Here is a 10557-nt window from a genome sequence, read left to right as displayed (position 1 = left end):
CCTGGGACCCCCGCATCCCACACAGAACGCGCTGGGCTCCATCCTAGCTCTGTTCCCTGTTCCAGTTCCCGTGCACCCTGGGAGTGAGCAGCTGACGGGTCCTGGCCACCCCCTTGCAAGGCCTGGGCTTTCTGGCTCCTGGCTTTGGGTTGGCCCAGCCCCAGCCACTGTGAGCCTTTGGGGAACGAAACAGCTCTCTATATACTGTCTCTGTGCCCTTCGAAATAATAAATTTTTTAAAATTTTTATTTATTTATGTGAGAGGTAGAGTACAGAGAGAGAGAGGTCTTCCATCCGATGGGTCACTCCCCAATTGGCTGCAAAGGCTGGAGCTGTGCCAATCCAAAGCCAGGAGCCAGGAGCTTCTTCTGGGTCTCCCATGTGGGTGCAGGAGCCCAAAGACTTGGGCCATCATCCACTGCTTTCCCAGGCCGTAGCAGAGACCTGGATCGGAAGAGGAGCAGCCGGGACTCGAACTGGTGCCCATATGGGATGCCAGCACTGCAGGCAGCAGCTTTACCCGCTACACCACAGCGCCAGCCCCCAAATAAACTTTTAACTCCACTTTCCACAAATTTTTTCAAGTCCCTTCAGACATGGCTGGGCTGGGGTTCAGCTCCTGGCCACCTGGCTCCTGGGCCCCTATGCTGGTGCCCGGGTCTACACTGCTGGCCCCCGGGGACTGAGCGGAGACGCCTGGCTCAGCGTCTGGCCTGCAGGAGACCCTGCATCAAACCGTCACTGCTGCTACCACCCTCAACCGAAGCCAGCGCCAGCGTGGGAAGCGCCCCTGGGTGACCTCCCAGCACCAGGCCACAGCTGGGTCACAAGCTTCCCCTGCACCGAGGGGAATTCGGCTCAGAGGCAGCTTCCTCATGGCTCAGGTGTGGAGGCCTCCGAGGGAGGATGATTCAGGAGCTGAAGAGCCTGGGGCTTGTGGCTCTGGGGACCGGGGGCGGGCAGGGAGGGGCCTGGTGGGAAAGGCAGCCCCGACAGCGGCCCCAGGGCCAGAAGTCAGGTGTGGGCGACTCGTCTGGGTCCCACGGCCAGGCTCTTTGGAGTGGGCAGGGTTCAGGGCACTGTGAAGGTGGGGCTCAGAGGTCAAAGGCTCAGGAGCCTGGACGCGCCCTTGGCCAAGATGCTTGCCCGCCCGGGCCTGGGAAGGAAGGACGGACCTGCTTTAGGACAGGGTCAGCCACAGCCAACTCAAGGAAGTCTGATTCCACCTGGTCCCAACGACTTCCAGCTTCGGGTGAGGCAGGCAACAGCTGCTCTAAAAATCACCCAGGCGCCTACTTTTTCCCACCATCCCCCTGCAACGGCCGCAGAGTCCGTGCCACTCATGGCTGGACCATCTCAGACCAAGATGGCTCCCCACAAGCCGCCCGATGGCCTGCAGCAGGAAACAGAAGCATCCCTGTCCCAGCATCCCCCCCCATCCTGAGACTCACTCTGATTGGTCCTGCTTTGATCACGTGTCAACCCATGAGCCAATCCCTGAAGCCAAAGCATTGGTGTATACCCATTGGCCGAATTCAGGTCACATGCTCCAGCTGGGTCTGCACCTGGCAACGGGGACGTTCAGAAGGGGGGAATTGGTTCTCTCCGAGCCGGTGAGCCCCACTGGCCCCGCTTCCGTGGGTGCTGCTGCCTGACTGAGTGTCACAGGCGAGCTGCTCCCCTCTCTAGCTCAGGGCACTACCGCAAGCGTTTCTAACTCTATTCTAAAGGACATTTTTTTTTTGCGAGATGTTCCTGTCCCTGCCTGCAGGGGGCGCCAGCACAGTGGCGGGTACACAATCCCAGCTGAACTGACCAATGTCCAGAGAGCCCCGACACCAGGGAGTAACCGGGGATCCCGTCTGCAGAGGAGAGGGACCCTCTGCCCCCTCAGCCCTCTCAGAGAAACCCAGCTGGGGCAGACCTTTAGGACCCCCACGTCCACATCTGGGTGCCAGGATTCAGGTCCTGGCTCAGGCGCCTGACTCCAGCTCCCTGCTGAGCGCCCCCTGGGAGGCAGCCGTGGTGGCTTGGGCAGCTGGGTCCCTGCCACCCTCATGGAAGACATGGTTTGAGCTCCTCCCTCCTGGCTTCATCCTGGAATTTGGGGAGTGAACCAGCGGGTGAGAGTGCTGTCTCTCTCGGCCTCCCTCTTAAGTACATAAACAAATTTTTAATTAATTAAAAAAAGAAAGAAAGAAAGAAAGACCTTCAGGCCGGTGTTGTAGCTTAGCCGATAGAGCCACTGCCTGTGATGCCAACATCCCATCTGGGCGCCGGTTCATCCTGGTCCCTCCAGCTCCCTGCTGATGCGCCTGGGAAAGCAGCAGAGGACGCCCCAAATGCTTGGGCTCTGCACCCACATGGGAGACCTGGATGAAGCCAGGCTACGGGGAGAGGATGACAGCCACGCACAGAGCTGCCTTGGACTCGGGAGGACGATGCCTGCCCAGTGTCCCTGCAGCCTAGGCTAATGCCAACCTGGTTCAGTAAAATCACAAGGGCTGGCACTGTGGCGTAGTGGGTAAAGCTGCCACCTGCTTCACTTCCGATCTAGCTCTCTGCTGTGGCCAGGGAAAGCAGGGAAGATGGCCTAAGTCCTTGGGCCTCTGCACCCACGTGGGAGACCCGGAGGAAGTTCCTGGCTTCGGATCGGCGCAGCTCTGGCCTTTATGGCCATCTGGGGAGTGAACCAGTGGATGGAAGACCTCTCTCTCTCTCTCTCTGTCTCTACCTCTAGCCCAGGGCCTGATTGCGGCTGGTCCCGAGAAGGGACTTCACGACGCCCGGAGCCAGGGGACCCAGGCCAGGGCAGCGTGGTGGGGTGGCCTGAGCGCCTGTCACTCGAGCAGCCCGGCAGAAGCTGGATGGGCAAGGGACGCAGCGGGGTGAGGACCCCTGCTCTGCAGGGGACGTCCTGGGGCTCGCACTCGGATCACTCCTGGGGCTTCCAACTCCAAGTTTGGTTTGTCTGTCTAGCATGCGGCCGCCCCTCCAATGCGGGCTTTCCCAAGCACCCCTCCTGCCGTGTCGCGCCTGTGGCGGCTCCAGTTGCTGCTGCTGACCCCACGAGGGCCGAGGAGGGCTGGACACAGATCCCAGTCCTCCCGACTTCCAGGAAGTCCGCTCTGACCACCGCCCAGCCTGGCTGAGCTGGGCGCCCTCTCGTCCACCAACTCGGTCATCTCTGTCGCCCTGGTGACTTCTCTCCCCACTGGTCTCCAGCTGACTGGATGGTGTCTATTCATTCTACTCATTGCATCCTGAGTGCCTGGCTCAACTCCAGCCCCCTTCTGGGTCCTGGCAGAGCCACCTCCCCCAGCAAGTCTTCCCAGGTTGCCCCAGAGAGCATTAGGTGTCGCCTGCTCTCCCACAGCTCTCAGCAGATGTCTGGGGACGCCAGAGGTGCGGAGAGAGCTCCTTCCACCCTCCCCGCCCGCCAGAGCTGTTACTGCAATGGAAGAAGCAACAAATTAGCAGCGGGCTGGGAGGGTAATGATTAAAACAAGGGCATTGTTGTCAGGGCTGCTAATTGCATACCTAAGGGCTGAGCCACTGTGCCTGCAGCCTGTTAACCCAAACCTCGCCTGCCCGCAGTGCCAGCCCAGCCCGGAAGGGCCCCAGAAACAGAGCTTACGGGGCAGGCGGAGGTGCCCCAAAACAGTGAGTCCCAAGAGGGTGATGCCCCTGCCGTATCTGGAGACACCTTTGAAACGACAGCTCCCCAAGGTCCTGGCCCTGACCCACGAACTCCGTGTCTGGGCGCTGAGCACCCGGGAATAAGCATTCTTGACAAACTCCCGGGGTGATTCTGAAGCCCAGCCTCGACGTGGGGTTTCCAGCCCCCCTCTGCACCCCAAAACCAGACAGAGCCCCTCCCACATCTGGCGCAGGGGCGTGGCAGGATTCAGGAAGCCGCTCTCACCTCGGGCAGGGGCCTGGGGGGCGCAGAGGACGGGTCGGGCTCACCCAGGAAATGGGGCCAAGTCTTCCTCGGGAGCGGAAGGACCCAGGGCAGCCTACTCTGCGGCTCTGGGCCCAGCAAATCTCCCAGGAAGTAGTGGGGCTTCAACCGAGGCCTCTCCAGAGTCCCGGGTGGTAATGGCGGGGGGTGGGGGGCAGTAAGGAGAGGCAGCAACAGGCCCACCTGCATGGATGCATCCACACAGCTGGCAAAGGTGAGATATTTGTGCATTGGTTTTCTTTCAATTTACCTTAATTTTTATTTACTTGATCAGGCAGAGAGAAAGAGACCTTCCATCGGCTGGTTCATTCCCCAAAATGTGCGCCACAGCCAGGGCTGAGTCAGGCTGAAGTCGGCTGCAGTCAGGAGCCTGGAGCTCCATCCAGGTCTCTCTGGGCGGCAGGGACCCGTCACCTGCTGCCTCCTGGGGTGCACGTTAGCAGGGAGCTGGGTGGGAAGCGGAGCTGGGACTTGAACTCCAGCCCTCACTCCTGAGACGCGGGCGTCCCAAGTGGCAGCGGAGCGCCCTGCACCGCAACGCCCGCCCCTGCCTTACTTTTCTCCCAGGCTTCCTCCTCCACCCGAATTGTGTAGGCGTCAGGCCCCTAAAAATGGCAAAACCGGAGTCCTTGAAGCGGTACTCCTGGCTACTGCGTCTGCGAAGGCAGCCCAAATATTTGGGCCCTTACCACCCATGTGGGAAACCCGGATGGAGTTCTCTGCTCCTGGCTTTGGCCTGGCCCAGCCCTGGAGGTTGTGGCCATTTGGGGAGTGCGCCAGCAGATGGAAGGTTTATCTCTCCCCCACCCTCTGCCTTTAAATAAATAAAACTTTTCTGAGACTGCCCCGTCCAGGTAAGTTACCTCCTCCAGGAACTCCTCCATAAAAGTGTCTTGGTGACTCCAGTCCCCAGCATTCTTGGCGCCCTGACTTCGGCTTTGTTTTGATTCACCGTTGGCGGTAGCACAGGAAGCCAAGGAGAGGATAACCAGGGACACCCCGACCCAGCCCGCACACTGCTCTAACCCCCACAGTGCCCTCGCTGGGGCTTCCTCCAATCTGACCATCCTCGACCTCCTTGGAGCAGGTGCCGTCTCAGAAACCACAGCCAAGGTCAAGTCCCAGGGTCACCGTGGGTGTGGCCCACAGGTCCATTTCTTGGCTGAGTTGCTGTTAAGCTGGCTTGGGACATGGACCTTAGCTGCATCCTGCATTTCCAGGGAACACGGAGCCGAAGCCTGCACCGCCTCGCCACGCAGTCCTGGGGGCCGGGCTGCCACGCGGTCCTGGGGGCCAGGCTGCCACGCGGTCCCGGGGGCCCGGCTGCCTCGGCTGGCACCTGGGCTGACACCTGGGCCCTGTCACGCTCACCAGCTGCTCGCTCTCACCTGCGTCCATAGCTGGTCCCTGCTGGGAGCTGGGGCCCCGCGGCCAGTGAGGGGGGGGCAGGCAGCGAGACCGCAGCACCTGCCCTGGCCCTGGCCCGAGCTGGTGCGCTGCCCCTTCCCCCGTCCCCTGCACCCCAGGCAGAAGGGGGTGGTGCATGTGGGCATTTTGTCAACACACGCCACACACACTCATACCTGCATTTATGTGTTTCTCTCTGTGTGTCAGACCATCGGCTCGCGGCCAGTGCTGTGGCATAGAGGGTTGGGCCTCTGCCTGTGGCACCAGCACCCATCTGGGCTCTGGGTCGAGTTCTGGCTGCTGCACTTCCCATCCAGCTCCCTGCAGATGTGCCTGGGAAAGCAGCAGCAGGTGGCCCAAGTCCTCCCACACGGGAGACCGGGAAGAAGCTCCTGGCTCCCGGCGTGGGCCTGGCCAGTGCAGCCATTTGGGGAGTGAACCAGCAGATGGAGGATCTCTCCTCTGACTGTTTCTATGTGTCTCTCTGTGTGTGTGACCCTCTCCGTCTTATTTCTGCCTTTGAAATAAATAAATAAATCTTAAAAAAAAAGTCTTTCCAATTTTATCTTCAACCTTTAAAAAAACCCGTCAGCTCACACAGATGGCCCAAACTCCAGTGTAAAACCACAGGGCTCCGGTTCGCTTCCCCCTCGGGGCTGTCAGTCCCTTCTCTGGGGTGGAAGTCCCGCCTTCCTTTATCTTTAACACATGGACCAGTCCCATCAGCCCCAGTGCCCTCTCTCCAACCGGCCCCCTCCCCGCCACCCTCCATGCAGGAGGCACTCAGCCGCCCAGGATAGAAACCGGCTCTGCGGGGTCCGGATCCCGGGGTTCCCCAGCGCCTGAGAGCGAGCCCAGCCAGAGCATAGGGGCTCGGGCAGGGGCGGGACCGGCCCCGCCGTGGGAGGGCACACCCCTGCCGGGCCGTCCCAAGCTACAGAGCAAGCCCCACTCCCACTGGTGGGCAGCCTCCCGGGGAACGCAGGAGTCGGGGCGAGTTGTGCGTCTGCACCCTGCGGTTCCCACGGCCCGCGATCAAGCGGCTGGACTCCTCAGTAGCCCCACCGGGGAGGAGCGGTCAACCCAGAAGGTGGGGGACTCGACTGAGACCCTTGACCCCAAGTGCACCTCACACAGCTGGGGGTGTCAGAGGAGGGATCCCACTCGGGGCTGGCTGCCCTAGCCTGCTCAGCCACCCCCCACCACTATGCTCCCCTCCGGGGGGCTCACAGCTCCCCCACCCCAGCTGAGGGCTAAAGAGGTGACCCCCTGACCCAGCCCCCACACTGCTCTCACCTCCCTGTGGCACCCTCGGCCTCCCTGGAGCAGGTGCCGTCTCAGAAACCACAGCCAAGGTCAAGTCCATTCCCGTCGCCCCGTCCCAGGGTCATAGTGGGTCTGGCCCACAGGTCTGGGCGGGTAGGAGAGGCATCCGCCGAAAGTCAGCCCCAAGCTGAGCTCAGCTCTAAGCGCCTCGCCTGGCCCTGCCAGGGCCACCGCTCCCTGTGGCTTGGCCCCCCTCACCTTCACGGAGGTGGTCCTGGGCACGGGTCACAGGCAGCCGAGGGCTGCTGGGGCAGGATTGTGGCCCCAGGGACCCTCCATGGCCCTAGTAAAGGATGTGCCTTGTGCAAAATGCTGTCCCCAGGACGTGGAGTAGGGGGGGACAGGACGCAGATTAACCAAGGCCACGGAATGAACCGGGGGCGGGGGCTTCTGGGAGGGTCCCTGGGGGGCGCAGGCTGGCTCAGCACCATGCACTCCCCAGTGGGGCCTCAGCTTGCCCACTGTTTCCCATCAGTGGTTGCCTGACGATTTCCCAGGGAGCTGCCCGGGCGGGCGGGGTGAGAGGCTGGCCCAGTGCTGGAGCCTGGCCACCTCTTCCCAGGTCAGGGCGGGGAATGGCGGCTCCGGCTGAGGCTTGGCTGTGAAACAGCAGGACGTGAGACCGGGAGGAGCCCAGAGCCCTCGGGCAGCCGTTCCCAGCCTCCTTGCCGGCACCCACGCCGCCCAGACCGGCGGTGCCCAAGTAGGAGCGGGCCCAGGTCTGGGGATGAGGCTGGGGACAGAGCAGACTTGAGGGCCGCCTCAGCTCCCCCAAGAACTTAGCTTCGAAACGGCAAAGATGAAACCAGCTGGGAGGCTGGACACTTGCCCCAGGATCCTACTTCAAGGTCAGGGGCGTGTTCCTGTCCTTGCAGGGGGTAGGGGGGCTCAGAGTGCCAGGACGCACCTGCGAGACGACAATCCTTCGAAGGTTAAAAGTCGAACCCGCAGGCCCAGCCATCCCACTTTGGGAAATACGGCCCAAGGAAAGGCAGCCAGCCCAGGAAAGGGGCACCGGCACGCGTGCTCTCTGCAGCCTGAACCCAACAGCCCAGGGGCGGGCTCAGCCTGGGTCCTGCCACAGACGACTGGAGACAGAAAGTGTGGCATTGCCACACCACGGAGCATTACACGGCCATAAAAAGGAGGAAGCGTGGATGAGCCTGTGGACGCACCAGTCCATGACGTACGTCAGAAAGGGACACGCCGTGTGCTGTCTCCTTGGGGACGCTCACACAGCTGGGTTCACAACCGCAGAGGTCAGAGGTGCGCACCAGGGAGGGGCTGAGCAAAGGAGACCCACCTGCCACTGGCCGGGAAGGACGCGCTCACGGGATGCGACACCTTGGTGACCATGGTGGCGTCAAGGTATACCGTGCACCTGCAGGTCGCTGAGAGAGCAAAGTCCACGTGTGCTGGCCACCGAAACGCACCAAGGGGCACACGGCCAGGCACGTGGCAATCACCCTGACACAGAGTCCAGGACACCGTGTTGTACCCCCTAAGCAGACCCCTGTGTGTCCACAGAGAGAGGCGACTGCGCCCCGCCAGGGAGGCTCCCACGGAGCCGGGCTGGTGGGCAGGGAGAGACGGGCAGTAAGATCAGAGTGTGGCGAAACGATAGACAGGGCCAGGGGGCGGAGTGAGGGGCGTGGCGGGGGGCCTGCTCGGGAAGGGCCCTTCTGGGGAGGAACTGAGAGCCACACAACGCCAGGAGCCCTGGAAGCCCGCGGGAAGAGCCTTCCAGGCACAGGCGCAGCACAAGCAAAGGCCCTGGGGTGGAAGGGGCCAGTGTGAGTAGAGCAAATTCCTCACATGCCAGGAGGCCTCCTCGGCTTTTGGGGACACTGCCCAGCCCCCCAGACCAATGCTGGCACCTTGAGACAGCCGCGCAATGGATTCCCTGCCTCCCCCATCTCTGGCAGCTCAGCCCATCCCGGCGTCACATTTGGACCCAGAGTTGCAAGAGGAGAAGAATTCCTGTCTCCACGGAGACCAGACCCCAGGCCGCCAGGGCAGGCTGAGAAAACCCCCAAGAGACAGGGACTCTGGTCCCCTCCCAGGCTGCGTGGGCTCAGGTGCCCTGACACGTGCCAGGCTCTGCTTGGTGGCGCCCCGCCCTGGCAGACAGCGCTTGCCCAAGAGGAGGTGACCCTGGGCCTCCTGGCCTGGGGACCAGCCCTGCCAGGGGTGACGAGACAGTGACAGCAGGGCGGGGAGAGCAGGGGGAGGGCAGGCCGTCCCCTGACTGCACCCCTGGACCCCAGCCCTCCCTGGAGGACAGGTGCGGAGGGTGTAGAGCCGGGGTGGGGGAGGGGCGCGTGCGAGCAGGTTTTCCCACCACTGAGGGCTGGGCTGGCTGATGTTCCAGATTGAAGTGTCAGGCAGGGACAGGCAGACAGGGTGGAGGGAGGCAGCAGACAGGTCCCCACCCCGCGGTGGCTCGGCTGGCGGCTCAGCGCAGCAGCCCCACACCGTGGCCGGCAGCCCCTCGCAGATGCTGAGGTCTCGGGGCCCCCGCCTTCGGTAGCACTCCCCTCTCAGGGACACCCCCAGCTCCTGTCACCCTCTCAGTGCCCCGGGGACTCCATGCTGCCCCTGGCCTCGCACCCTGCCCTGCACTGTCCTCTCGCTGCCCTTGACATCCTGTCTCTGCCCAAGTCCCGCCCCCTACCAGGCTCCTTACGGCCTCACCGCCCCTCCTGTCCACAGCACACCCCAGAGGGACACCCCTAACTCTGCCTGGCTAGAAGACAGCAGATGACAGGAAGCCAGCTGTGGGTCTGCAGCCCCACCGAACCACACTTCAGCACCGGCCTGGTCAGCCCGCCAGGGCCGGCCTCCTGCTTATGGAAAACACCACAGGCAGAGAAGACAGCAGCCACACTGCCGGGGCAGGGGTGGGGTGGGGGTGGGGTGGACGTCTCTAGAACCAAAGAGAATAGAAGACAGCTAGAGGCCGGCGTTGCGGCGCCGTGGGCTAAGCTGCTGCTTGCAGCGTTCACATCCCGGCTGCGCCACTTCCAATCCAGCTCCCTGCTAATGCGCCTGGGTAAGCAGGGGAAGATGGCCCAGGGGCTCGGGGCCCTGCCACCCACGTGGGAGACCCAGATGGAGTTCCAGGCTCCTGGCTCGGCCTGGTCAATCCCTGGCCACAAAGGCCAAGATGGCCATTTGGGGAGTGAATCAGTGGATGGGAGATTTCTCTCTTTCTTCCTCTCTCTCTCTGTCTCCCTCCCTTTCTCACTCTGCCTTTCAAATAAAATAAATAAATAAACAAACAGAAAAAAAAAAGAAGACAGCTAAATGCTATGCATGAAGAAAAGCAGATCCCTGTCTCGAAGCCACTCACGGACCCCGGCCCTGCGAGGTCCCCGTTGTCCCAAGCCCAGCCTCCAGTCTGCCTATCTGTAAAATGGGAGGGTAAGACACAGTGGGGGAGATGGAAAGTTCCAGAAGCAAGAAGCTGGAGCCCCGTGCTCAGGGCAGCAGCGGCGGAGGGAGGAGGTGGGCGTGGCTGAGCCCGGTGCAGGACAGGGACAGGGATCCCATGGGGGATGGGGTCCGAGTTTGGGACAGGCCTCAAAGGTGAGGGACAGGGCAACCTGCAGTCCCTGGTGGTGGCAGGATGGCCTGCGCCACACGCCCAGCATGCTGCCGAGCTGGACCCGGGGCCGGACCTGGCCTCCCCATGCAGCCACAGAGCGGCAGCCCCTCCCCAGGAGGACTGACCCTGCGCTGGGTGCCTCTCCCCGCTCACCCAGTGACCTGCGACCTTGTTGAGGGCTGTGGCTTGGGTGGGGGCAGGTGTTACTAACAGGCTCTGCCTCCCCCGCCACAAGGGGGCGCCCTCTCATAGC

At 62.5% G+C, this 10557-nt stretch overlaps 1 long non-coding RNA gene across 2 annotated transcripts; it reads right to left on the bottom strand.

Annotated features, from left to right (window-relative positions):
- Positions 1-257: 257 nt before the first annotated feature.
- On the bottom strand, positions 258-5784 carry LOC149125821 (uncharacterized). Of its 2 annotated transcripts, none has more exons than XR_016236772.1 (3): positions 5548-5784; positions 1452-1565; positions 258-444 (listed from the first exon to the last, which is right to left on the bottom strand). It is a non-coding gene; the product is annotated as an uncharacterized LOC149125821 (long non-coding RNA). The 2 variants fall into 2 exon arrangements; XR_016236773.1 differs by lacking the exon at positions 5548-5784 and adding an exon at positions 3926-4094.
- Positions 5785-10557: the final 4773 nt, after the last annotated feature.

This window comes from Oryctolagus cuniculus, chromosome 7 (genome assembly GCF_051225735.1).
Source record: "Oryctolagus cuniculus isolate XC-2025 breed Fujian yellow rabbit chromosome 7, ASM5122573v1, whole genome shotgun sequence".
NCBI classification, from domain to species: domain Eukaryota; kingdom Metazoa; phylum Chordata; class Mammalia; order Lagomorpha; family Leporidae; genus Oryctolagus; species Oryctolagus cuniculus.
This window is presented reverse-complemented; position numbering and strand designations above follow the sequence as displayed.